General features: G+C 38.9%; 1 protein-coding gene and 1 long non-coding RNA gene across 2 annotated transcripts in view; one reads left to right on the top strand and one right to left on the bottom strand.

Annotated features, from left to right (window-relative positions):
* The window catches only part of AHCYL2 (adenosylhomocysteinase like 2), a 171,925-nt gene that overhangs the window by 3,981 nt on the left and 140,482 nt on the right, over positions 1–27,462 (top strand).
* LOC121028354 (uncharacterized) lies at positions 9,390–26,334 on the bottom strand. The gene is made up of 2 exons (XR_005789192.1): positions 26,153–26,334; positions 9,390–9,689 (listed from the first exon to the last, which is right to left on the bottom strand). It is a non-coding gene; the product is annotated as an uncharacterized LOC121028354 (long non-coding RNA).

Genomic DNA, 27,462 nt, shown 5'->3' with positions numbered 1-27,462 from the left:
CCTCATGGGCTCTGTGCTGACAGCTCAGAGCCTGGAGCCTGCTCTGGATTCTGTGTTTCTCTCTCTCTCTGCTCCTGCCCTGCTCACACTCTTTGTCTCTCAAAAAGTGAGTAAACGTTAAAAAAAAAAAAAGGTCTGTCCCTTAACCGACTGAGCCACCCAGGCACCCTTATAGGCATTTTTCTAATCCTGACAATAGCACATTGAGATATAGGTGGCATTATCTCCATTTTACAGATAAGGAAATGGGGTTCTGAGAGGTAAAGTGCCTTGCCCAAGATTATACATCCAGCAAGCTGCAGAGCTAGGACTTAAATCTGTTTTAAACCTTTGCTTGTTTCCAAAGCCTGTGTCCTTTTCTGATTCTTTCTGAATTCTTAGATGCTGGATTCTGGCCTTCTCCCAGAAGTGTTTCAGAATACTTAGTGACCTCTAAGATATGCCTGTCTGCCCTAAGGTTTAGGCCATTCAAAACCAAAGTTAAGGAGGGTCTGAGTCAGGGTTCTAGGAATAGGAGAGAAAAATAAATGTACAAATGTAGAACCTCAAAAAATTGTAAAATTATAAGGAAGAAGCGCATCTTACATATATAAAAAGGTGTTTCAAGATCAATGATGCATTTTCACATTAGTAATCTGAGAAATTTATCCTTATTTTTAAAGTTATAGGGGCGCCTGGGTGGCTCAGTCGGTTAAGTGTCTGACTTTGGCTCAGGTCATGATGTCACGGTCCGTGAGTTCGAGCCCCGCGTCGGGCTCTGTGCTGACAGCTCAGAGCCTGGAGCCTGCCTCAGATTCTGTGTCTCCCTCTCTCTCTGACCCTCCCCCGTTCATGCTCTGTTTCTCTCTGTCTCAAAAATAAATAAACATTAAAAAAAAGTAATAAAGTTATAAGTAAATCTGGAGTACCTGAAGAATATGCTCTTCCTTTCTGTCCTGCTAATAGTTTTCTCCCTGTTCTTTAACTCTTTCTCTGTGAATCAGTCTCTAATTAGGCGTTTTGAAAATTAGAAGGAGAAGCATACTGTTATGTATTCCAGCTGTGTACCAGGTACTGTATCAGAGAGCCCTGCATACATTGTTTTAGTTAATCCTCCTATGAGCTCTCCTTGTTTTATTGAGGAAACAGAGCTGAAGAGATTAAGGAATTTGTCTCAAGGTTCCACATTTAGTAATGTGATGGAGCTAATAGAACTCTACTCTGATGCAAAAGCCCAGACTCTTGCTTTTCAGTTGAAGTTTCATTTCTCTGTTCAAAGCTCAGATTGAATATTTTATTTTATTTTATTATTTTGTTTTGTTTTGTTTTAGAGAGCGCATGAGCAGGGGAGGGGCAGAGAGGGAGAGGGAGAGAGAGAGAATCCCAAGCAGGACTGACAGTGCGGAGCCTGACATGGGACTCGAACTCACAAACTGCGAGATCATGACCTGAGCCGAAACCAAGAGTTAGCCACTTAACCACCTGAGCCACCCAGGTGCCCCATCAGATCGAATCTTTTAAATTTTAGTTAATTTGTATATTTTTTTGTGGATGTTTTTGTTATTTCACCAACAGGCAATTTCTTTTTATTTATTGAGGTTGTTTCATGGTGTATATACCATATATTTATTTGAACACTTAAGAGTTTTCTGAGAATGCAGCCCTTATTTTATATTAGTATGATTTATGAATTCTATTCTCCTTGCTCCTGGGAAAGACTGAATATTAGGAATCTGGGAGGTTCCTCAGAGCTGAAGTAGCAGTTGTGTATTTGATGTCTTGTCCAGCTAATTGAAGAAATGGGTATAGTTCATGAAAAAGAGAGTTTCTTTATTACAGAAAATGTTTCTCTACCCCACAATGAAAGGGGGGAGAAAAGATTTATTGGAAACTTTATTTAGACTCTTTGTTGAGTTGAGTTTATAAAGAATATGCAGTTTCTCTCGTGGTACCTTTGTTTAAAAAATTGAGAGATGTACAACTGAGGTGGATGGGAGAACAGTCTTAACAGTTGCCTCGATCCATCACCCTGCTCTTGTGTTCAGGTGGTATGTACAATTAGAGGAGCTGAAATTCCATTTACCCACTAAGAGGTTAAGTAAGCTTGATCAGGTTTCTCGGGAATTTGTAGTAGCTTTTTTTTTTTTTTTTAATTTTTTTTCAACGTTTATTTATTTTTGGGACAGAGAGAGACAGAGCATGAACGGCGGAGGGGCAGAGAGAGAGGGAGACACAGAATCGGAAACAGGCTCCAGGCTCCGAGCCATCAGCCCAGAGCCTGACGTGGGGCTCGAACTCACGGACCGCGAGATCTTGACCTGGCTGAAGTCGGACGCTTAACCGACTGCGCCACCCAGGCGCCCCGTGTAGTAGCTTTTTATACTGTGAACGACCTATGGCCTGAGAGTGAGAGAGCAGAGCTGAGGAGAAAGTGGTGGATTGAAATTTTTTTTGGTAACGGTTCTGAGTCTAAAACTATTTTGATTAAACTAAATAATTTAAGACATGATGTGTATGATCTGCAGTCTCCTCTTTTCCAGCTATATTCTGCAACAGTTCAATTAGCCGTTTTCCTTCTTGGACTTTGGACACTTGGACGGCGTTAATAGCTGGTCATTTCCTATCCTTTTCTTTAAGGGTCTATCAATAGAAATGTATTGGTTTGGAGCCCAGGGTTTTTTGGTTTTTTTTTTTTTTTTTTTTTTTTGGCTCAGAACCTATATTAAGGATGGAGACAGGTTCTAGAGCTGGTTGAGTTTCTCTGAGTATAAATCAGACTTTTCCTTAAAGCCTTTCTGAATACTGCAGAGCTGTCATTGAGAGTTAAGTAACCTGAGGCTAAAACTGGCTTCATCTTCCCTATAAACTTAATCTCCCGCAGTGCTCCATGTGAACCCTTTTGATCGCTCTAACAGAGTTGATGCTGTTGACTACCTTTTTTTGGAAACTCTTCCCTTGGCTTCAGTTATGGCTCTTCACTTGTGGCTACCATTTACTGAATACTTTACTCTCTGCCCAGCAGCTATCTCATCTCATTTAATCCTCATCACAACTTTATCAGATGAATATTATTCTCTTTATTTTACAGATGAGAAAATACAGTCTCAAAGAGAATAATTAACTTGCTCAAGGCTTTGCCAATCTGTGATGCCTTTGGGGTTAGTGAGATGCCCATAGCAACAGTGGGAGGCTTTGCCACACTGCCAGCCCCCTCCTTCTCTGACTGTTCTCCCATGTGAAATCTGCTTAAGTTATTGCTGCTGCTGTTAAGACCACTCTGCAACCTTTGGGATCTCAGAATCTGTTCTCAGAGAGAAGGCCTAAACCATCATGCCTCACGTCCCTGTTTACCTCAATCACTGTCTGACATCCAGTTACCCATTATTTTCTAATACTCATTCCCTACCACTCTCTTCATCCTCTCAGCTAATCCAGTTCCCCCAAATCTTTCCACCATGTCCTCTACAACTTCCCCCTCCATTGTCAGTAAATCCCCATGAAGTATCAGCCTCTAGCAGCAAGATCAAGCTACAGGGGTAACAATGGGGGCCCTGTTCGTGTGGCACCTGGTATCCAGAACTGTAATGGTATAGCTCAAGCTGCAGCATCTCCTGCTTGACATTAGCCATCACATCTTTGCCAAGCCCATTCTGTGTGTGATTTGGGGTGCTCTTTTTAGCTGTGTAGTCCCAAAGCAGCTTTTCCGCTCTGAGAGCTGAACCATGGAGCTGAGAGTTGTTAGAGGAAATCAGAAAACCAAGCAGATTGATGTCACTGTGAATTCATAATTGTCAACCTCGTGTGCATAATCAGCATTGCCTAACAATATTACACATTTCTCTAGTAAGTTCGCTTTCCTACTCACTGCAAATGACTGTTTCAGGCCATCTCTATATCCCGTCTTTCATGTGTTCTTTTTAAATCAGTGATATGCCTTATACTTTAGTATAAAAACAGAAGCCCCCCCCCCAAAGGAAATGCCTTCATCTTTATACTTCTCAAATTGACAAACCTACCTGCAATTGGGGCTCATCTTTTTCTCCTTACCTCCTGTTGGATAGAGGAAGCATCCTTCATTCTGCCAGAGACCTGTCTCTTTCAGGTGCTCTTCCCACATTCTCCTGTCTTCTTAAAGAACTTTTTCCTCTGATTATTTTCTCTTTCTACTAAAGCCTTTCCTACAGTCTTCCAATTTGTGCTAATCTCTCCCATTTTGAAAACCCTGTCCTCTACCCCCCATATCTCCTTTCTGCTTCTATCCTTTCTATTTCCTTTCACAGCTAAGCTGCTTAAAGGGGTTTTCGTCACATACTATATACAGTTTTTCTTTCCACAAACTCTTTAACCCACTCCTACTTTAATGCTCTGACCAGAATAAGATCTTCTTGCTAAAGTTGCTAATATCCATCAGATTGGGAAACATGGTGGTCTGATTTTTCAGTCCTCATCAAGACCTCTTGGTAGGTCTTACCCAAACTTCTTACCCAAACACTTTCCTCTCTTGGCTTCCACAACACTGCCCTTTACTGTTTTCCTCTCACTTCTCTGGGCGCTCCTTCTCAGTCCCCTTTGTTGGCTTTCTCCTTTATCCTGAGCCCTCTGTTCTTTCCATTGTGTTTTCTTCCTAAATCATCCACATCATTCCTATGCCTTTAAGTATCATCTACATCCCAACAACTCCCCAAATTATTTCTTTAGCCAAGATCCCTCTCCTGAATGCCAATTTTGTGTGTGTCCAAATGCCTACTTGCGGTTGCACTTCAAAACTAACATGAACAAAGTGGGTATTTTTATCTTTCTAATTCCCAAAATATATTCTTGTTTTCTTACGTTAGTTAAGATGTTTACATTGTTTACATTGTTTTTTCTTTCTTTTAAAAAAATTGTGTTTAGGGGCGCCTGGGTGGCGCAGTCGGTTAAGCGTCCGACTTCAGCCAGGTCACGATCTCGCGGTCCGTGAGTTCGAGCCCTGCGTCGGGCTCTGGGCTGATGGCTCGGAGCCTGGAGCCTGTTTCTGATTCTGTGTCTCCCTCTCTCTCTGCCCCTCCCCCGTTCATGCTCTGTCTCTCTCTGTCCCAAAAATAAATAAACGTTGAAAAAAAAAATTAAAAAAAAAAATTGTGTTTAATTGCACAAGTAATGCCTAAGTATTTTCTTACAAAATAATTCAGTCTAATGAAGCAGAAGTCCTTCCTTGGCCCTCAGCAAGTCTCATTGCCCTCCTCAGAAGTGACTCCTGCTATCAATTTCTTTCTTGACTTTTATTTTCTGACCTTACATTCAGAGTTGTGCATAGAGAAATTTGTAGTTTTATAATAATAACTTGTACATAAATAAAGCATACTATTATGTTTGTAGGTTGTTTTTTTTTTTCACTTGGAGTTCTTTCCATATCAATATACACAGATCTATCTCAAGTCTTTTTAACCCTGAATTGACTTCCAAAGTCCATACCATTGTTCTTTATTAAATCATTCTTCTGTTGATGCACATTTAACTTAATATTTTTTCTTTATAGACAGTGCTGTTGTAATTACCTGTATGCATTTTTGTGTGTGTGCATGTGTAAATGTTTCTCTAAGGTAGATACCTAAAAGTAGAATTCTGATGTTGAAAGATATCTACGATTTATTTCTTTCTTTCTTTCTTTATTTAAATTAAAAAAAAATTTTTTTTTCAATTTATTTTTGAGAGAGAAGCAGAGCACGAGCAGGGGAGGGGCAGAAAGAGGGACACAAAGAATGTGAAGCAGGCTCCAGGCTCTGAGCTGTCAGCATAGAGCCCGACGCAGGGCTTGAACTTGTGAACTGCGAGATCATGACCTGACAGAAAGTCGAACACTTAACCCACTGAGCCACCTGGGCACCCCGAAAGACATCTACATTTTAACAAAATTTTTTTTAACGTTTATTTATTTTTGAGAGAGAGAGAGAGAGAGAGAGAGCACAAGCAGAGGAGAGACAGAGAGAGAGGAGGACACAGAATCCGAGGCAGGCTCCAGGCCTTGAGCTGTCAGCACAGAACCTGACTTGAACTCATGAGCTGTGAGATAATGACCTGACCCGAAGTCAGACACTCAACCAACTGAGCCACCCAGGTGCCCCTACATTTTAAACTTAATGCCGCCTTCAAAAATGTAGTACCATTTTACACATCAATTAACTATAAACAAGATAACCTTTCACCACATCTTTACCAACCACTGGATTTACATCTTTCATGAGGAAAATCATTTACTGTTTTTATTAGCATTTTTTCTGCTTAACAGTATTTATGAGTAACTACTATGTGCCAAGTGCTAGGGATACAGCAGTGAATAAATTAGAGGAAGATCTCTGCCATCTTCATGTTGGCTTGTAGGAATTCTTTATGTTTTGGATATTAATTATGTATATGTTGCAAGTATTTTTTTCTGTTTTATTTCTTACTGACTTGTGACTTTATGAATTTAGAAGTTTTTCTAAGATTTAAAAGAAAGAAAGGAACACTTAGGTGGCTCAGTTGGTTGGGAGTCCAACTCTTGATTTCTGCTCAGATCATGATCCCAGGATTGTGGGATTGAGCTCCAAGCCCCACGTCGGGCTCCATGCTAAGCTTGAAGTCTGCTTAAGATTCTCTCTCTCTCTCTCTCTCTCTCTCTCTCTCTCTCTCTCTCTGTCTTTCTCCCCCCGCCCTTCTGCTCCTCACCCCCACTCACTCGTGCATGCTCAATCTCTTGCTCTCTAGAAAAAAAGTTTTTACATAGTCACATTGGGCATTGTTTTCCTCTATGGCTTAAACATTTTGTGTCTTAGAGTGGCATTTTCTACCCCAGGCTTATAAACAAATTATTTTATATTTTCTTCAACTGTTTTTATGGCTGTGTTTATTATATTTTGGTCCTCAGTCCATCTGGAATTCATTTTGTTTGTTATGTAAGATAGGGATTATTTTGTTTGTTTGTTTTATTTTGAGAGAGAGAGAGAGAGGTAATCCAAAGCAGGCTCTGCACTTTCAATACAGAGCCCACTGTGAGGCTTGATCCCACGAACTGTGAGATCATGACCTGAGCTGAAGTTGGATGTCCAACTAACTGAGCCACCCAGGCACCTCGAGATAGGGACTACTTTGTGATGTAAGATAGATCTATTTGTCCCCAAATAAAATTTAATATTTTACTTTTCGGGGTTTGTTTTCTATGTTTTTCTCTTTAACTTGTCCTTCTTCACTGTTCTCGTTTCTTTACTTTTACCTGGACACATAGAAGTAACTTCCGATTGAAGACTGTTTAACTCAAGAATGGCACTAAAAATTTGCCATCCTTGTACTAAGTGCTTGTGATGAGTAATTCATAGAAGCACTTGCTATTGTAGCAAATTTTACATATTTATAAGCATAATTATGTTTGTTCTTGTTTAGTGGATATAGATTTATGTTTTCATAGAATTTGGAGCCTCGATGATACCTCAGATACACATCCTATGCAGCAGTGGTCTACAGAGGAACTCCCCTTCTGCAGTTATACTAAGTTGGAAAAATGTGTGGTCCTTTTCCAATATGACACCTTATTTTTTTTAAGTCATTGCCAGGAACTGAATACATAATAGGGAGAAGGAGATTATAGGAAGAAGAAATTTTGCCTTCATTGCATAATTGTGTGCATTCACATTTCATTTTTTTTTGTTTCTATCTTCCAAAGGTAGACATTACCTGCTCTAGGTTAAAGACAGACTTCTCTTCCTACCAGGTAAATAAAGTGTCTTCTTCAATAAAATTGTTGGATAAAGCTTGACTGAGTCTAGTCTTGGGTGACTCTGCTTTGGGAGACAGAAATAGAATAGGAATTTTTATTATCTTCATACCTATTGTTTGTACAAGGAAGAAAAAAGATGATTGGTCTAATGCTAATTCCTTTTTAGGACCTTTGCTGGACTATATTATAGAAACAGGGAAGCACCTTTACTACTTCTGAATACTTCTCTAATAATCTCCCCTAATGTATTGTGAACTACTTTTGTGCAAAAAAACCTTTTATGTGCTGTGAGCTAAACACTGCTAAGTGGTAGGACTATTAAATCAGCAAAATATCATTCTTGCTCTCAAGGAGAGGGTAGGGAATCTAGATATGAAAATAAATAAATACAGTCTGATGTGATATGAGCAATACTGGAAGCAGGAATCATTGCAGTTTGAAGAGTTCAGTATTGAAATGGGGTGTATCACCTTGGGAAAAGTACTTGGCTGCCTACCCAACAGGTTTCACAGTGTAGCAGAACCTTTTTGAAATGTCCATGTTCTAGCTTTACAAGTTCTGAAATTCACATTTTTAGTACACTTAGAGGTCATTCACTTCTTAGGCTCATTCAAAACAAACTCACAAGAGACGCGTATGTAAAACAAAATGGTAATTTCTTAGATGTAGAATGCTCACGCTGATGTGATATACATGCCAGCAGAGGATACTCTGGAAAATCTACCTAGGAAGTGTAGTTAGAGGCAGTTTATTAAGTTTGGAATCCTTTAGGTCCTTGCTACTCAAACTGGTCCATGACCAGAAGCATTGACATCTCCTGGGAGCTTGTTAGGAATACACAATCTCAGGCAACTCTAGTTCTGTTAGTGTGTACTCACCAGAACCTTAGTTTTTTATTTGTTGTGTAATACTGGCTTGGCAGTTGGTCTTATTTCATGCTTCTTTTCTGAAACCTCAGAGTAGAGAGGCAGGAAAATCATTTTCCGGTTTTTTGGAAGGGTAGATATGTATAATAAAGCTTGTTACAAGACTTGTAATAAAATACTTGATAGACACAGAGTCCTAGAAACACAGATGAGCACAGATACACAAAAACAAACACATCCAGAGATCCCTTACATGAAACAGAACTCCTCACAACCCTCTACCCAGACCCTTCGTACACACAGACCCATACCCACACCCACAGAGAGACTCCATGTATCTCCATAGAGAGTCCCCAACAGTTACCCACAGAGATACCCCTCACAGAACCACGTACACCCCGGACCCACCCCCCAACAGAGATACACACATGCACATTGACACTCAACAAGTAATGCTAAGAACTCAAGATTTTCATGAGACTTGAGTAGTTTTTTCCATATTTTGAAGAGAAAGGACAAGTATACTCTTTAAGGTACTTTTTTTTTTTTTTCAACGTTTTTATTTATTTTTGGGACAGAGAGAGACAGAGCATGAACGGGGGAGGGGCAGAGAGAGAGGGAGACACAGAATCGGAAACAGGCTCCAGGCTCTGAGCCATCAGCCCAGAGCCCGACGCGGGGCTCGAACTCACGGACCGCGAGATCGTGACCTGGCTGAAGTCGGACGCTTAACCGACTGCGCCACCCAGGCGCCCCATGGTACTTTTAACTGAGGCAGAAATGTAGCAAAAAACAGACAGGCTGCCGTTGGGTCTGCACAACCGTGAATGTTACAAAGTCATTTTTATTTGAATTCCTGTTTCTGGAACTGCTTGTTCCTGGGCATCATTTTCAGTTTGATGTACTTATCATGCTTGGATGGAAAAGTCATTCTCTTATTGTCTCTTAGGAGTTTGCATCCTAGGTTGCTGGTTAAGCAGAATTCCATGTTCAGTTCCTCTTGGTACTAACGGACACACTCCTCGATGCGTGAATCTGCCCAGGATTGGAAGATCCAGAAATACTGCACCTACGTGGAGGACTCATACTGAGTCCTCTGTGGGTGTGTGGGTCTGAAGAATGTAGGGCAGAGAGGGAAAATTATGTTAAAACTAGAAAGAGGTGTAATTTTGGTCTTCTTATCTCTTGGCTCATTCATAGTATGGATTTGCATAAGACCTGTGATAAAACTTAGGATGACTCAGGGGGATAATTTAGTTGTAAGTTAAAAGATTTTTAAACTATGCTGATATTGGCAGAGGATGGCACGTTGATTGTGTTGGTTGATAAAAGAGATGACTGGTATCAACATAGCCAGATTTTTTAGTTCCTTGGGCAGCATTCTGTAAGAAGAATCTTGTTAGGGAAAAGGAGACTCTGACACGTACAGCATGTTTCTGCCTAAATACTTGAAAGTTTCTATCACAATAAGGGAGTTAGGCACCAGAGAGACATTGCTAGAATAGTTTTACAAATGTAGGTTCCAAAAAGATAAATATTTTTCTCTTGCTGTCTGGTACATGTACATGTTTTCATTTGACCAAAAGCCTGTTAAATTTTTTTTCAAGCATATGGAAGAGTACCGAGAAGATTGAACACTGCCCAATTTAACAAATGTTAGATTTTGCAAAATTTTCTGTAAATACTTTTAAAGACCTAAAACATTGTAGATAAAATTGTAGAGCCTTTTGTACCCCTCCTCTATTCCCTTTCTTTTCTCTTCCTCCATCACAGTGGTAAATGCTGTCTAAACTTTGCTATTTATTATTACCCTTCGTGTTTTAACAGCTTTGCTGTATATTATCAATATCAATTGTATGTCAATAATATATAGCACTGTTTTGTGTGTTTATAAACTTAACATAACGTGGTACTATAGAGTAGATACTATTCTGCAACCTACTTTTTCCACTCATCTTTATTTTGAGTTTTAACCAATCCAATACATGTAGATTTTCTAGTTGAGTCATATGTAGTGCTTCATTGTGTGACTGGATCACAGTTTACCCATTCCCTATTAACGTTTTCTCTGTCTTTTTTTTTTTTTTTGAACTGGGGTGAACATCCTTAAATCATGTTTTCTTACCATGTATAATAGTTTCTCTAGGGTATATATCCCATAAGCAGAATTGCCCAAGGTATACCAACTTTACCAGACTCTCCCAAATTGATTTCTAAATTTAGTGTTTTTTTGGGGGCGCCTGGATGACTCAGTCGGTTAAGCGTCCAACTTGGGCTCAGGTCATAATCTCACTGTTTGTGGGTTTGAGCCCCATATCGGACTCTGTGCTGACAGCTCAGAGCCTGGAACCTGCTTTGGATTCTGTGTCTTCCTCTCTCTCTGCCCCTCCTTCGCTCATGCTCTATCTCTTGCTCAAGAATAAATAAACATCGGGGCACCTGGATAGCTCAGTCGGTTAAGTGGTTAAGCGTCTGACTTCAGCTTAGGTCATGACCTTGCAATCCATGAGTTTAAGCCCCACATTGGGCTGTGTGCTGACAGCTCAGAGCCTGGAGCCTGCTTTGAATTCGGTGTTTCCCTCTCTCTTTCCCCCTCCATTGTTCATGCTCTGTCTCTTTTTCTCAAAAAAATAAATAAATAAATAAATAAAAATAAAGTGGTTCTATTAATACTTGTTTTCTGAATCCTTAATAATATGTGGTATTGTCAGATATTGAACTTGTGTCAGTCTGGTAGAGTTGTGAAATGATACCCCATTTAATTAACATTTCCTTGGATATTTAGTGGGACTGAACATCTTTTAATATGTCTGTAGTCCATTTGTATTTCCTTATTTGTGAAATGTCTATATTCATACATATCCTTTCTCATTTTTCTTCTTATTTTTTTTATTTTTTTTTATTTTTATTTATTTATTTTTTTTTCAACGTTTATTTATTTTTGGGACAGAGAGAGACAGAGCATGAACGGGGGAGGAGCAGAGAGAGAGGGAGACACAGAATCGGAAACAGGCTCCAGGCTCTGAGCCATCAGCCCAGAGCCTGATGCGGGGCTCGAACTCACGGACCGCGAGATCATGACCTGGCTGAAGTCGGACGCTTAACCGACTGCGCCACCCAGGCGCCCCTCCTCTTATTTTTTTTTAAATGTTCTTGTTTATTTATTTTTGAGAGAGCGAGAGAGCGTGAGTGGGGGAGAGGCAAAGAGAGAAGGAGATAGAGAATCCTGAGCAGGCTCTGCTCCATGAGACCCTGGGATCATGACCTGAGCTGAAATCAAGACTCAGAAACGCAGCCGATTGAGCCACCCAGGTGCCCCTCTTTTCCTATTTTTCTTTTGGGGTCTCATTGGTTTTCTTACTGATTTAGAAAAGTTCTTTATATATATTTGTTCTAATCCTGTATCAGATATTTGTGTTGCAAATAACCTCAGGTCTGTGGCTTGTCTTTTTTACTTAATATGACTTTTAATTTTTTTTTTCAACGTTTTTTATTTAGTTTTGGGACAGAGAGAGGCAGAGCATGAACAGGGGAGGGGCAGAGAGAGAGGGAGACACAGAATCAGAAACAGGCTCCAGGCTCCGAGCCACCAGCCCAGAGCCTGACGCGGGGCTCGAACTCACGGACCGCGAGATCGTGACCTGGCTGAAGTCGGACGCTTAACTGACTGCGCCACCCAGGCGCCCCTAATATGACTTTTATACAGAAGTTAAAATATGTAGGGGCTCCTGGGTGGCTCAGTAAGTTACGCTTCTGACTCTTGATTTCAGTTCGGGTCATGATTTCACAGTTTGTGGTTTCAAGCCCTGCGCTGCATTGGGCTCTGCACTGACAGGGCTCGGAGCCTGCTTGGGATATTCTCTCTTTGTCTCTGTCTCTGTCTCTCTCTCTCTCTTTTCCCCTTACCCCACTCATTCTCATGCTACTGTGTGTGCTTTCTCTCTGTTTTTCTCTTTCTCAAAATAAATAAATAAACCTAAAAATACATATATAAAAAAAGTTAAGGGGTGCTGGGTGGATCAGGCAGTTAAGCATCTGACTTTGGCTCAGGTCATGATCTTGCAGTTGGTGGGTTCGGGCTCTGCGTCAGCCTCTCCTGTCCACACAGAGCCACTTCAGATCCTCTGTGTCCCTCTTTCTCTGCACCTCTCCCGCTTGTGTGCATGCTCTCTTTCTCTCTCTCTCTCAAATAAGTTAATATTGAAAAAAAATTTTTAAGTTCAAATATGTAATGTAAAATCGATCATTTTTTTCCTCCATGTAGTTTGTCCTTTTTGATTCTTGTTTTAGAAACTTTTCTCTATCCTGATATGAAATGCCACTTTCACTGTCACACATCCTCTGTGTCCATTCTGTTTCTGGGTTGTGTATTATGTTCCATTAGTCTCTTCGTTGATTTCTTTACCAATATCACACTTTTTTTTAATTGCTAGAACTTTATATTAACTCTTACTTTCTTTGGATATGTTCCTCCTAATGTATTTAAAACTTTTTAACACCTTTATTGAGGTAAAATTTACATAAGATAAAGTTTACTCATTGTAAATTACAATTGAATGGCTGTTAATACATTTGTAGAGTTGTTTTTTTTCCCCCCACTATGGTAAAAAATAAACAGTAAAACCTTGGTTTGCGAGCAGAATTCGTTCCGGAAACATGCTTGTAATCCAAAGCACTTGTGTATCAAAGCTAATTTCAAGAACCATTGGCTCAGTTGTGATCATCTGATGTTTGGTGTCATGTACTGCTTCTATTGCAAGATATCGCTCATTCATCAAGTTAAAGTTTATTAGTAGTGTTTGCTCATCTTGCATAACACAGAATAAGTTACTTGCAGTCTGAGGTTTTACTGTATATAAAACATAAAATTTACCATTTTAAGGTATATAGGTCAGCAGTTATTAAGTATATTCCCATTGTTGTAGAACTATCACCACCACTCATTCCTAGCATTTTTTTAATCTTCCCGAATTGAAACTTCATCATACCCATTAAACTCCTCATTCTCCTATCTCCCCAGCCCCCAGCAACCACTAGTCTACTTTGTCTCTATGAATTTGACTACCCCAGGTACCTTGTACAAGTGGAATTGGATAGTTTTGTCCTTTTGTCTCTGGCTAATTTCACTTAGCCTGTTATCTTCAAAGTCCATGCATGTTGTAGCATGTGTCAGAGTTTCATTATTTTTTAAAATTGAGTAATATTTCAGTGTATGTATGTACAACATTTTGTTTTTCCGTGCATTCATTGATGAACACTTGGGTTGCTTCTCCTTTTGTCTGTTGTGCATAATGCTGTTACAAACACAAGTATACAACTACCTGTTTGAGTTGCTGCTTTTTTTTTTCCAATTTTTTTTAATGTTTATTCATCTTTGAGACAGAGACAGAACATGTATGGGGAAGGGGCAGATAGAGAGGGAGACACAGAATCCGAAACACGCTCTAGTCTCGGAGCTGTCAGCACAGAGCCTGATGCGCGGCTCAAACTCACCAACCTGAGCTGAAGTAGGATACTCAACCGACTGAGCCACCCAGGTGCCCTGAGTTGCTGCTTTCAATTCTTTGGGTATATGCCCAGAAATGAAATTGCTGGATCATATGATAAGTCTATTTCTGATTTTTTGAGGAACTGCCATACTATTTTCCAGAGCAGTTATATATTAAGTAATCTCTATACCCAACATGGGGCTCGAACTCACAACCCTAAGATCAAGAGTTGCATGCTCTTCTGACTGAGCCAGCCAGGCTCCCTCATCATTTTATATTTTTACTGACATCATACAAGCATTCTAATTTTTCTACATTCTCAACACTTGTTTATTTCTTTATTAGAATAACCATCCTAATGGGTATGAAGCAGGTAGAGTTTTAAAATCACACCATGGTCCAATTTAGGAATAGTTCTGTTTCCCCTAGAAGTCCCTTTTGCCCATTTGCAGTCAATCACTGCTCCCAACTTCTCCAGGTAGTCACTGATTTGCTTTCTTTATGTATTTGCCTTTTCTGGAAGTTTCCTATAAATGAATCATACAATATGTGTCTTTTGTGTCTGGCTGTTTCACTTAGGGTAATAATTTTTGAATTATTTATTCATGTATCAATAGTTTTTCCTTTTTTATTGCCAAATGGCATTCCATTGTATAGATATACAACATTTTATTTATCACTTTACTAGTTGATGGATGATTGTGGATTATTTTCAGCTTTTGGCTATTTTGAAGAATGCTGCTGTGAACATGGATAAGTCTTTGTATGGATGTATGTGTTAGTTTCTCTTGGACAGATATCTAGAAGTGAAATCGATGGGTCATGTGTTAAGTTTATGTTTAACTCTTTAAGAAAATGGCAAACTTTTCGAAAGTGATCATACAATATTACAATGCTACTAGCAGTTTATGAGTATTTCATTTTCTCTACATCCTTTTTTTTTTTTTTTAACGTTTATTTATTATTTTTGGGACAGAGAGAGACAGAATATGAACGGGGGAGGGGCAGAGAGAGAGGGAGACACAGAATCGGAAACAGGCTTCAGGCTCCGAGCCATCAGCCCAGAGCCTGATGCGGGGCTCGAACTCACGGACCGCGAGATCGTGACCTGGCTGAAGTCGGACGCTTAACTGACTGCGCCACCCAGGCGCCCCTCATTTTCTCTACATCCTTGTAACGCTTGGCATTGTTTTTTTTTTTATTGTAACCATTTTAGTGGTTATGTAGTGCTATGTTATTATAGCACTATATCATATAGTATTTGTGTTTCTCCATGACTGGTAATGTTGAGCATCTTTTCTCGTGTTTATTAGCAATTTGTATATTTTCTTCTTTTAAAAAAAATTTTTTTAAGTTTATTTATTTTTGGGGGGGGAGAGAGAGAGAGAGAGAGAAAGAAAACACAAGTGGGGGAAGGGCAAAGAGAGTTGAAGACAGAGAGAATCCCAAGCAGGTTCCACACTATCAACGCAGAGCCCACCACAGGGCTCCAACTCACAAACCATGAGATCATGACCTGACAGCCAAAATCAAGAGTTGGATGCTCAACTGACTGAGCCACCTAGGTACCCCTGTATATCTGCTTTGGTGAAATGTCTGTTCAGATTGTTTGTCCATCTTTTTTTGTTGTTTGTTTTTGATTTTTTTTTTTTTTTAATTTATATCCAAATTGGTTAGCATATAGTGCAACAATGATTTCAGGAGTAGGTTCCTTAGTGACCCTTACCCGTTTAGCCCATCCCCCTCCCATAACCCCTCCAGTAACCCTCAGTTTGTTCTCCACATTTATGAGTCTCTTCTGTTTTGTCCCCCTCCCTGTTTTTATATTATTTTTGTTTCCCTTCCCTTATGTTCATCTGTTTTGTCTCTTAAAGTCCTCATATGAGTGAAGTCATATGATTTTTGTCTTTCTCTGACTCATTTCACTTAGCATAATACCCTCCAGTTCCATCCATGTAGTTGCAAATGTCATTTGTCCATCTTTAAATTGGGTTGTTTTCTTCTTAACTGAATTGTGAGACTTCTTTCCATAGCCCGAATACAAGCCCTTTTTCAGATACATGATTTGCAAATATTTTTTCCTAGCCTGTCTTTTCATTTTCCTAATGATGCATTTTGAAAAGCTAATGGTTTTAATTTTGATAAAGTCCAATATATTACTTTTTAAATAGGTTGTACTTTTGGTGTTATGTCTAAGAAATTTTTTTTTAATTTTTTAAAAATTTTATTTTAGAGAGAGAACATGAACAGGGGAGTGGGACAGAAGGAGGGAGGGAGAGAGAGAGAGAAAGAGAGAGAGAGAGAGAGAGAGAGAGAGAGAGAGGAATATTAAGCAGGCTCCATGCTCAGTGCAGAGCCTGACACAGGTCTCCCTCCCATGACCCTGGGATCATGAGCTGAAATCAAGAGTCAGGGCTTCTCAACCAACTAAGCTGCCCTGGTGCCCCATGTCTGAGAAATCTTTAGTTCAAATTCACCAAAATGTTCTCCTATGTTTTCTTCTAGCAGTTTTATAGTTTCAGATTTTATATTTGGTCTGTGATCTATTGTGAGTTGACTTTTGTGTCTGGGGTAAGATATGGACCTAATATTTTTTCCTTTATATAGATATCCTGTTGTCCCAGCACTTTGTTTTTTTGAAAAGACTATTCTCTGCCTATTGAATTGGCTTGATACTATTGTTGCCTATCATTTGTCTGTAGATATGTGGGTGTATTTCTGGATGTTGTGTTCCAGTGGTCTGCTCGTTTATCTTGATGCCAGTACTATAGAGTAAGCATTGGAATTGGATAATATAAATGCTCCTATTTTATTATTCTTTTTCAAAATAATTTTGACTGTCTTAGGCCTTTTTAAATTTCCATACAGGGCGCCTGGGTGGCTGAGCCTTCAGCTCAGGTATGATCTCACAGTTCATGAGTTTGAGTCCCACATTGGGTGAGCTCAAGCCCCACTTTGGGTAAACATGAGCCCTGCTTCTCTCTCTCTTTCTCTTTCTCTTTCTCTTTCTCTTTCTCTTTCTCTTTTTCTCTTCCTTTTTCTCTTTCTCTTTCTCTCTGCCCCTCCTGGGATTCTCTCTCTCTCTCTCTTTGCCCCTTGCTCACTTGCACCCCACCCCCCCAAAATAAATAAATAAATAAATAAATAAATAAATAAATAAATAAATTTCAATACAAATTTTAGGATAAGCTTGTCAATTTCTACAAAAAAACCTTGCCAAGATTTTGGTAAGGATTATGTCAAATCTATAAGTCATTTTGGGAGAATTCCCATTTAAGTGCTATTGAGACTTAAAGTCCATGAACAAGGAACCAAACTTTTATTTATTTATTTATTTAAAAAAGTTTTTTTTTTAATGTTTATTTTTGAAGGAGAGAGAGAGAGCGCGTGAGGGGCGGCGAGGACAGAAAGAAAGGGAGACACAGAATCTGAAACAGGCTTCAGGCTCTGAGCTGTCAGCACAAAGGCCGACTCGGGCTTGAACTCACGAACCGCGAGATCATGACCTGAGCTGAAGTCAAACACTTAACCGACTGAGCCACCCATGTGCCCCATGTGGAACCAAAATTTTAAACAAGCCTTTTTTTTTTTTAAACCAAAGATTAGTGTATATCATGTGAACTTAAAAAGAACATTTGGATTAATTTCTGTATATTTCTGAGAGTTTTAGGGATACTTAATTTGTATAAGCACTTACTTGTCTTTAGGCCAACTTTAGTAGAACTGCTTTAAAGAATTTTATATATATATATATATATATATATATATTTATATATTCATTCATTCATTCATGTATTCATTCATGCATGCATTCATGCATGCTTTAGCTCATGACCCTGATATCAAGAGTCGCATACTCTTATCAACTGAGATAGCCAGGTGCCCCTAGAAATTCTTGTAGATAAAAGTCCAAATCTTCAAAGGTACACCTATTTCAGTGTGACTCCAAACCAGCAAGCCTTTTTATGGCTTAACTATGGACGCAAAAGGCATCCCCAAAGAGGATGCAAAAGATGCAGACCCCTTTAAGAGCCAGAGTTACTGCCAAAGATAGCCTAAGCATTTTTTGTTAAGAACCTCCTTATGACAAAGGACACAAAAGACAAAGATACAGGAAAACAATGACTTTTTCTGGAAGGCTAAGGATAACTAACTAATGGGTATCCGAAAGCAAATTCATGACAGTTACAATCCAAAGAGCTAATTCTTACAAATGTTTTTCTCCTGCTAATCTGAATTTGGAAAAGAAGGTACAAGGAGAAGTTCACCATCTTCTCCTGAACCGACAAAACCCCCAAATCCAGGAGACTGACTTTGGTAAGAATTCTTACCTTTTGCTGGCCTTTGTCAGTTGCTGGAGTATTTTTAGCTATAGTCTACAGGGCTTGTGGGGTGTCCCAGCTGTTCCTTCACGGTCACTAAAACTAAAATAAACTAAAACAGAAAAAAGTCCTTTTTCTACTATCCTCCTTGGCTTTCTGGCTGGGACCCTGTAAATTGGACTGACAAAAGACAGACTAATAAGAGCAAAGTACACAGGGTTATTTATTTAATACAAGTTTTACATGAGATGAGAGCCTTCATAAAGAAATGAAAACCCGGGGCGCCTGGGTGGCGCAGTCGGTTAAGCGTCCGACTTCAGCCAGGTCATGATCTCGCGGTCCGTGAGTTCGAGCCCCGTGTCAGGCTCTGGGCTGATGGCTCAGAGCCTGGAGCCTGTTTCCGATTCTGTGTCTCCCTCTCTCTCTGCCCCTCCCCCGTTCATGCTCTGTCTCTCTCTGTCCCAAAAATAAATAAACGTTGAAAAAAAAAAAAAAATGAAAAACCAAGGAAATGGTTAAACGTGAATGTTTTTGTGTTAATTTTGATGAAGAGTGGAAAGTTGTGGCAAAATGTTCTAAGACAAAAGGGTCTGAGCTAAGGGTAATAAGCTGGGGAAATTTAGCAAGGCCTTAATATTCATTATGTCAAGGTGCCGTATTTTGGGTCAGCGTGTTCTAAACCTCATCAATAATGATGGTAAATCACATAGCTTGATAATGATGATATCCAAAAGTAATTATTTCCAGTTTGAGTATACCCATTAATGTACATAGCTAATTCTAGATTCTTTTTCTTTTCCACCTTCTGAATTATCATAGTTATTTATCAGTTTTATGGTCTTTATGAAGGGTCTTTTGGGTATTCCAGAAATTGATTCATTTTTTTACCACTTCCATCAGGGTAATGTCTTTAAAATTCTTCTGTTGGTTAGTGGGCCCACTTTTTGTTCATTAGGTATTTGGCTTGCTTTTGGTGGATTTTCACAATTTAATGCTAGCACATGATAGGTGCTTAATAAATGTTTGTGATAATAGAGCTGAACCGCATTGTGAACCATTGATTTGTAACATACTTCTCTCCCCTCACCAGCTCAAGTACCTCTGTCCCTTGAATGAATGTAACTCCTGATGCGGTCGCACACACGAAAGCTTAAGTATTTTCAGCTCTTGTATGTAATATTCTTGGTTAGATTCTCTGTCAGATGACACTAGTGGTTAAGCCTTTGGAAAGAGCCCAAGAGTTTTCAGACTCTCTGGCTAGACAATAGCAACAACAGTGGGTAGTATACACTGACGTGATGATACTTGGCAATTCTAAAGCAACACTGGTTTTATACAGGAGCATCAGGTTAAACCAGTTAAGACTCCTTAGGCTGAAAACCTACTTTGTAGATTTTATAGTTTTATTTACTTTTTTTTTTTCTCCAGAATGGTTTCCTTAAATATGTAGCAGAGATCATGGTAGATACGTATTTGTACTCAAAGATTGAGATGCTCAGCAAGAGGGCTGTTGGCTTAAAGGGAGCGAGGACAATGAGTATTTTGGGGTTCACAGTTAGACTCTTGAAGCCTCTGTCCCTATCTTGGGGAAAAAAGGAAGGGCACCCTAGGAAGGTTGGGACCTTGCCAAGATGTAGAGCAGTATCAAAGAATACTCTCTTTAGAGCACTTATAAATTTGAATTAGTTCTTACAATAGCACTGTGGTAAGCAATTATAGTTTACTAATGGAAAGGCCAAATAAAATGAAATTCAATTAATGTTTGTTAAATGTCATTAAGCACTCTACTTAGTGTTTGTCCAAAGCTCCAGAGCAGGCAACTGTAAATGCAAAATCCAAATGCTGCATTTTGCCAAGAGAGCATTTTGGTCTCTGTATCTGTAAATATAAATACTTCCTGAATTATAAGATTATAGTACAGAAATTTTCTTTAGTAGAAATTAGAATGCAAGTGTTTCAAAATATGCTTATTTAGGTCTTTATGTTTCATGAATTTTCAAGTAAAAAGTCAGAATTAGAAAAACAAGAAACAAACTTAACTTATAGTTGTATCTTTTTTAGTGACGTGTTATGATTTAGTCAAATCAAACACAAGGTAAAAAACTGAACTTGAGTTCTTGTTCTATAATACTTCAAACAAATGCTTATTTGACTGAATCATAATATGAGCACTTGGTTAAAAAGTATTACAGAATACGAAGTCAAGTTTCATTTTTTACCTTATGTTTGAAATGTTAGTATAACATCTAAATGAAGGGTCTTACAGATAAGGCTGGTATCCCCGTGGAAATTGAAGGAGGGAGTCAAGAAATAGCTTTGGAAATTATTATGAAAGTCCTAGTCATAATGGTAGCTATTCTTAGAACGATTGTAGGGGGTCAAATGAGATATACTTGGACACAAAGCACCATTAATAGGAAGAAGAAAATGTTGGTAAATTACGTTATTATCCTATAATTATTATTAATTATTAATATTACATATAATTATTATTATATTATCCTATAATAATATAATTTTACCTTTGTATAGCTCTTTATATTTTTTAATCCAGTTAAATCCATCATTTAAAAAAATTTTTTTTTTTCAACGTTTATTTATTTTTGGGACAGAGAGAGACAGAGCATGAACGGGCGAGGGGCAGAGAGAGAGGGAGACACAGAATCGGAAACAGGCTCCAGGCTCTGAGCCATCAGCCCAGAGCCCGACGCGGGGCTCGAACTCACGGACCGCGAGATCGTGACCTGGCTGAAGTCGGACGCTTAACCGACTGTGCCACCCAGGCGCCCCCATCATTTTATTTGGTACTGGAATAGAGTTTGAAATATACTAAGTGACTTCTTAACATGTTAATTTCAGGGATGCTATTACCTTTTTTTTTTTTTTTTTTTTCCTTAAACTATGATTAAAAATACTAGATACTTTAGGGGCACCCGGGTGGCGCAGTTGATGGTTAAGCATCTGACTCTTGATTTCGGCTCAGGTCATGATCTTCCAGTTCGAGGGATTAAGCCCTGTATTGGGCTCTGTGCTGACAGTGCAGAGCCTGCTTGGGATTCTCTCTCTCCCCCCTTTCTCTCTGCCCCTTTCCTATTCTTTCTTTCTTTCTTTCTTTCTTTCTTTCTTTCTTTCTTTCTTTCTTTCTTTCTTTCTTTCTTTCTTTCCCTCTCTCTCTCTCTCTCTCTCTCTCTCTCAAAATAAATAAATAAATAAACTTTACCCCCCCCATACACACAAACAAAACCCAATACTTTACATTTAATTATTTTGTACTTGATTGGTACATTGCTAATATTTTTCAAAGGAATATCAATTTTGTTGAAACTAGAGCCCAAGTGTTTTAATTTTCTTATCCTGGTCTCTTTGTTGTACCATACTACTGTAAAACGATCAATCTTCATTAAGTCCTAGGTCACTTTTTATTTAACCTGGCCAAAACAATGTTCTCTAAGAGCCTTATTTCAAATATCTAATTTTGTAAAGAGATTTGAAGGCAACGTTATAGCTACTCTTCTGTTTTCTCTGAGCTAGGTCATAGGTTAAGGAGGGGAAGAGAGAAAGAGTTCAGAAGTTTGAGTAAAATCGTAGAGGCACTTGGGTGGCTTAGTTGGCTAACTGACTTCAGCTCAGGTCATTATGTCACAGTTCATTAATTCGAGCTCCACATTGGGCTTTCTGCTGTCAGTGTGGACTCCACTTTGGATCTTCTGTCTTCCACTCTCTCTCTGCCTCTCTCTCTTTCAAAAATAAATAAAGATTAAAAAAAGAAGATTAAAAAGCCCACAAAAACTTTTTAAAAAAGTGAGTAAAATGGTGAAAATTTAAAGTAGTTTTTTGTGGAGTATGAGCAGGGTCTCAGAATTAATCAGACAGTGTAGAATGAAATTTTCTAGTAGTCACATTTTAATTAATTAGTTAATTGATTTTTAAGTAGGCTCCACGCCCAATGTGGGGCTCAAACTCATGACCCTGAGATCTAGAGTCGCATGCTCTACCAACTGAGCCAGCCAGGCATGCCCCATAGTAGTCACACTTTTAAAAGTAAAAAGAAGTAAAATTAATTTTAACAACATATTGTATGTAACCCAACAAATCCAAAATGTTATAATTTCAATATGTAATCAATATAAAAACTGAGATATTTTGCCCTTTTTTAGATTTAGTCTTCAAAATTTATTATGTTATGTTTTGGCAGCACATTTGATTTTGGACTAGCCACATTTCAAGTATCCATCAGCTACATGTGGCTAGTGGCTATCTGTTGAAAAGTGCAGTTCAAAAGTAAGTAAAAAGTAATACATTTTGAGCTGCATAGATACTGTCATCTGTTATTTACATGAATATATTATTTTTTCTAACAGTTTTTGAGGATAAGGCAATTTATTTGCTAGACCTGGCTTGATGAACTCAAGGGAAGTTGATACATTAAAAAAAAAAAAAAAGTGAGATCCAGTTAGAAGGAAGTTTATTCTACAGGAGGAGGCGGTGCCAATACTAAATTTAATACAGCATCCTATATAGATACATCCACCTTGCCATATGAAAGCTATGTACAACTGTATATATCCTTTAAAAGTATAGAAAGGGTAGTATATTACATACAGCATTCTGTATCTTGCTTTTTTCCCACTTAATATACCTTGGAGCTGCTTTGTTGTTTTTAAAGTCTATATTATATTCCATTGTATGAATGTACCATAATTTATGTAGCCAATTTGCTATTTATAGTTGTTTTCAATATTTTGCCCTTAGAAACAGTGCCATAATGAATATCTTTGTATATATGTGTTGAATACATATGTGAATATCTGTAGAATAAATTCTTACAAGTGAAATTTCTGGTTTAAAAGGTAGGTATATATTTCTTATTTTATAAATATTGCCAAATGCAATAGAAGTTATGCTAGTTCACACTCTAGTAGTGTGAATAAACTTTTTCTTAAATAGAACTGATTCTCTGAACTGAGTCTTAGTAGAAAACAAAATTTATAGATTTAAAACATTTTAGGGGCGCTTGGGTGGCTTCAGTTGGTTAATCACAGGTCTTTGGCTCAGGTCATGATCTTGTAGTTTGTGAGTTCGAGACTTGCATCAGGCTGTCTGCTCTCAGCACAGAGCCTTCTTTGGATCCTCTCTCTCCCTCTCTCTCAGCTCCTCTCCAGCTTGTTCTTTCTATCTCTCAAAATAAATAAATAAACTTTAAAAAAGTGTTTTTATTGTGCTATTCTAATAGAAGAGGCATAGGTAACCACCCTTTATCTTGAGATGATCCTTTTTTTTTTTTTTCCTTTTAATGTTTATTTTTGAGAGAGAGAGACAGTGCGAGCAGGGGAGGGGCAGAGAGCAAGGGAGACACAGAATCCCAAGCAGGCTCCAGGCTCTCAGCTGTCAGCACAGAGCTCGATGCGGGGCTCAAACCGACAAGCTGTGAGATCGTGACCTGAGCCGAAGTCGGAGGCTTAAATGACTGAGCCACCCAGGCTCCCCTTGAGGTGATCCTCTTGAGCTACCTCAGAGGAACCCCTCAGGTTCCAGAGTATAGATGGAAAACACTGATTGTAATCCAGCTCCTCTTACTTTATGTATGAAGAAAAGGGTTCCAAAGAGATGGAGCTATTCCTCCAAGACCTCCTAAAAGGAGAAAAATAGGAAAAATAGGAATGGCTCTGAAATGTCTATGAAAGGAATTTCTTAGTGTTCTCTGTAACAGACTGACCTCAATTAATGACTTTTAAAGAATCAGACCTCTTAAAAATAGCACTTGGTGTTTGATTTTGTTTTCATAAGCTTCATGGTTAGTGGAGACCTTGGCAGCTCCTGGCATTGGAGTAGAATAGGGAACTTGATTGATGATGGGGGGGGGGGGGCAAGGGAGAGAGTCCTTGCCTTCACGTTTCTTTTTTTTTTTTTTTAATTATTTTTTTTTAGAGAGTGTGAGCATGAGAGAGGGGCAGAGGGAGAAGAGGGAGAGAGGAGAGTATGAGCAGGGGAGAGGGGCAGAGGGGGAGAGAGAGAGAGAGACAGACAGATAGACAGACAGACACAGACTGAATCTTAAGCACACTCCACAGAGCCCAAAACAGGGCTTGACCCTACAACCTTGGGATCATAACCTGAGCTGAAATAGTCAAGACATTCGACCAGCTGAGCCACCCAGGTGCCCCTTTGCCTTCATATTTCTGATGTGGCAACAACTGATCTGAAAAGCAAAGGGGCAAAGACTCAGCTGAGGAGGATGAGGTGGTATAGGAGAAAAAAATCTAGAGTGCCTAGTCCAGTGCCTGGTCCATTGTAGCTGCTAGTTATGCTAGTTCTGTGTTAGTGGAAGTATAGATTGGTCTAGCCATTTTGGAAGGAAGTAATCAGATTATACATTATGTGTACTCCATGATCCAGAAGCTCTTTCCCTAGGTGTATATCTGAAAGAAATTCTCACAGTACATAACTGGTTGTTCATTACGGTGTTACATGTTTATGGAAAATGTACTTGTTGTCCTTCTCTTTCCCCAGTGATGGGTAAATTAGGATAGATTTCTACCACTAAGAATTATCTAGCAATTTGAAGCAGTGGACTACATGTGCACAGGCAATGTGATGTCTCTTAAAAACATGATGCTGAATAAAACAAAGAAACAGACTGGGATATGTAACATAATAGCATTTATATAAATTAAAAAATGCATTAAGTAAAACACTGCACAGTTTGTAAGAAAACATGTGAACACGTAAATATATTACAGTGACTGCCTAAATTGAGGGCTAATGGGAGTGGGATAAAGGAGAATAAATAAAATAAAAATATGTAAGTGTAAAACTTCATTTCTCTAGTGAAGTGATGTTGGAAGCATCTACTAGTTGACTAGGAGGATATCTACAGACCACTACCCTGTGTCTCCCATTGTTATTACCTTTGACAATAATTCTTTCTTTCTTTCTTTCTTTCTTTCTTTCTTTCTTTCTTTCTTTCTCTCTTTCTTTCTCTCTCTGTTTCTTTTTCTTCTCTTTTCTTTTCTTTTTAAATGTTTATTTTTGAGAGGGAGAGAGAGAGAGAGAGAGAGAGACAGAGTGCAGGCTGGGGAGAGGCAGAGAGAGAGGGAGACACAGAATCCGCGGCAGGCTACAGGCTCTGAGCTGTCAGCACAGAGCCTGATGCGGGGCTTGAACTCGAGCTGTGAGATCGTGCATGACCAGAGCCAAAGTTAGACGCTTAACCAACTGAGCCACCCAGGGGCCCCAGGATAATATTTTCTGATAATAAATTATCGTTGGAACATTTTTGTTGTTAATCTAGCTATACTTAAAGTGAGTGTTTGGTATTCGCGTTTCTGAAATCTTCCTCTTTTTTTAGCCTTTATTTCCTCTTCACTTTTTCTGTTACTATATGTTCTGTTTGGTTGTTACTTAAATACAGAATATACTAGCCTCATTGTTTATATCTCATTTAGATACTACGTATATTACCAGCACTATATGTTGTCATTCTTAGAAGATGATACTGATACTTAGTGATGAGTCATATGAGATATTTTTCAGTGTCCTCTTAGATAATGGCTTTTTTTTTTTTTAATTAAAGGAAGGGAAAAAATACTTGGAATAAAGAACTGACTAGTTTGATCCATTACCCTATATAAAACTTATGTTATTTATCTTGCTTTTCCTAAGAATCTCTGCTTAGGACAGATAAAAGTACTGACTCCTAGAGAGTTCCCTGAGGTAGCAGTAAGATCTTGGGTAGAATATCATATAAGAAACAACACCCCCTACCTTTTTGCAATTTTTGTTGCTAGAACTACTCTTCTTTTTGTAGGTCACGAGCTTTTGAGTAGCCTGAGTTTGGGGTTAGCCTTAATTGAGGTTTTGGTTGTTAATGTGTACCACCCAGTCCGGTGCTCCAGATTAGCAACTGGAGAAAGGAGCTGTGATGGAATTAAAGTAACCTTGGCAACCATTATAATGTAAATGAGCCTTCTTGGGAAGGAAGTTGAGAGCGTGGGCACTTGTTAGGGCATTCCTTTCAGCTTTTCAAGTAGAGCTGACTAGCATTTTGCTATTTTAAAATCCTGGTGTAGCTGCTCCTCAGACACCGTCAGATCAAGTTCTGTGCCATTCTAGCCTTTTTGAGTTTTCTGAGAAGCTAATACCATGTTTTAATAAGTATATAAAGCAAAATGAATCTCAAAATGATGTGCTTATGCTCTTCATACACGTGAAGACCTCTTTTTCCTTTGCTAACATTGCCTTTTTCTCATTGCCTTCTGCCACTAGCATTGCAGCAGCTCTGCCCCAAATCTCTGATGCACAAAGGAAGCCACTTAAGTTTCCGGAGAAACAGTGTGGTGTATACCTAACAGACCCTGTGGCCAAGATTTAGCTTATGATAGAACTGGTAATGCCAAGGCTACAACTTAAGCAGTATAAAAGAGACAAATCCTCAGTTTCAAATCTTAATTTTTTTGTTTTAGCCTTTAGGCTTTAAGAAAAAAATTCTTACATGTTTGGAGTTTTAATGCAGGCTTACTCTTTGTGGATTTAGAGATTGGATGATGAGGGGAGTAACAAAAGTGAAACCAAAATTATGACCAAACTGGGGTTGAGTTGCTAAATTAAGTACTATACTTGTTTACCGCCTCCCTGATGAGTCCAGTGGTTTTAACAAAACTTGTGAGTGAAAAGCTTGGGTTTCTTATTGAAGGTTAACCATTGTTATGCTGTTGGTGCTGAGCAAATAGCTTCCATCAGCCTCGGTTTTCACTTTGTAAAGAGTGAAAACAAGGACTCTTTCCATTATGGGGAAATATTTACAAACGGAATAAAATAGAACTAGTGGTATGATCAAGGATATCATCTGATGTAAGGTAAATTCTAAAATTTAGGGTAATATGTCTCACATATCCTCCGTAGCTTCTTTCAGTTAAGGCTTTTAAAACATATTATTAGTTCGGGGCTCCTGGGTGGCTCAGTCAGTGGAGTGTCCAACTTCGGCTCAGGTCATGATCTCATGGTTTGTGGGTTTGAGCCCTGTGTTGGGCTTTGTGGTGACAGCTCAAAGCCTGGAGCCTGCTCAGGATTCTGTG

Source organism: Herpailurus yagouaroundi, unplaced genomic scaffold (assembly GCF_014898765.1).
Source record: "Herpailurus yagouaroundi ecotype Mexico unplaced genomic scaffold, PumYag 100, whole genome shotgun sequence".
NCBI classification, from domain to species: Eukaryota; Metazoa; Chordata; class Mammalia; order Carnivora; family Felidae; genus Herpailurus; species Herpailurus yagouaroundi.
Note: the sequence above shows the minus strand (reverse complement) of the source record. Positions and strands in the feature narration are given on the sequence as shown.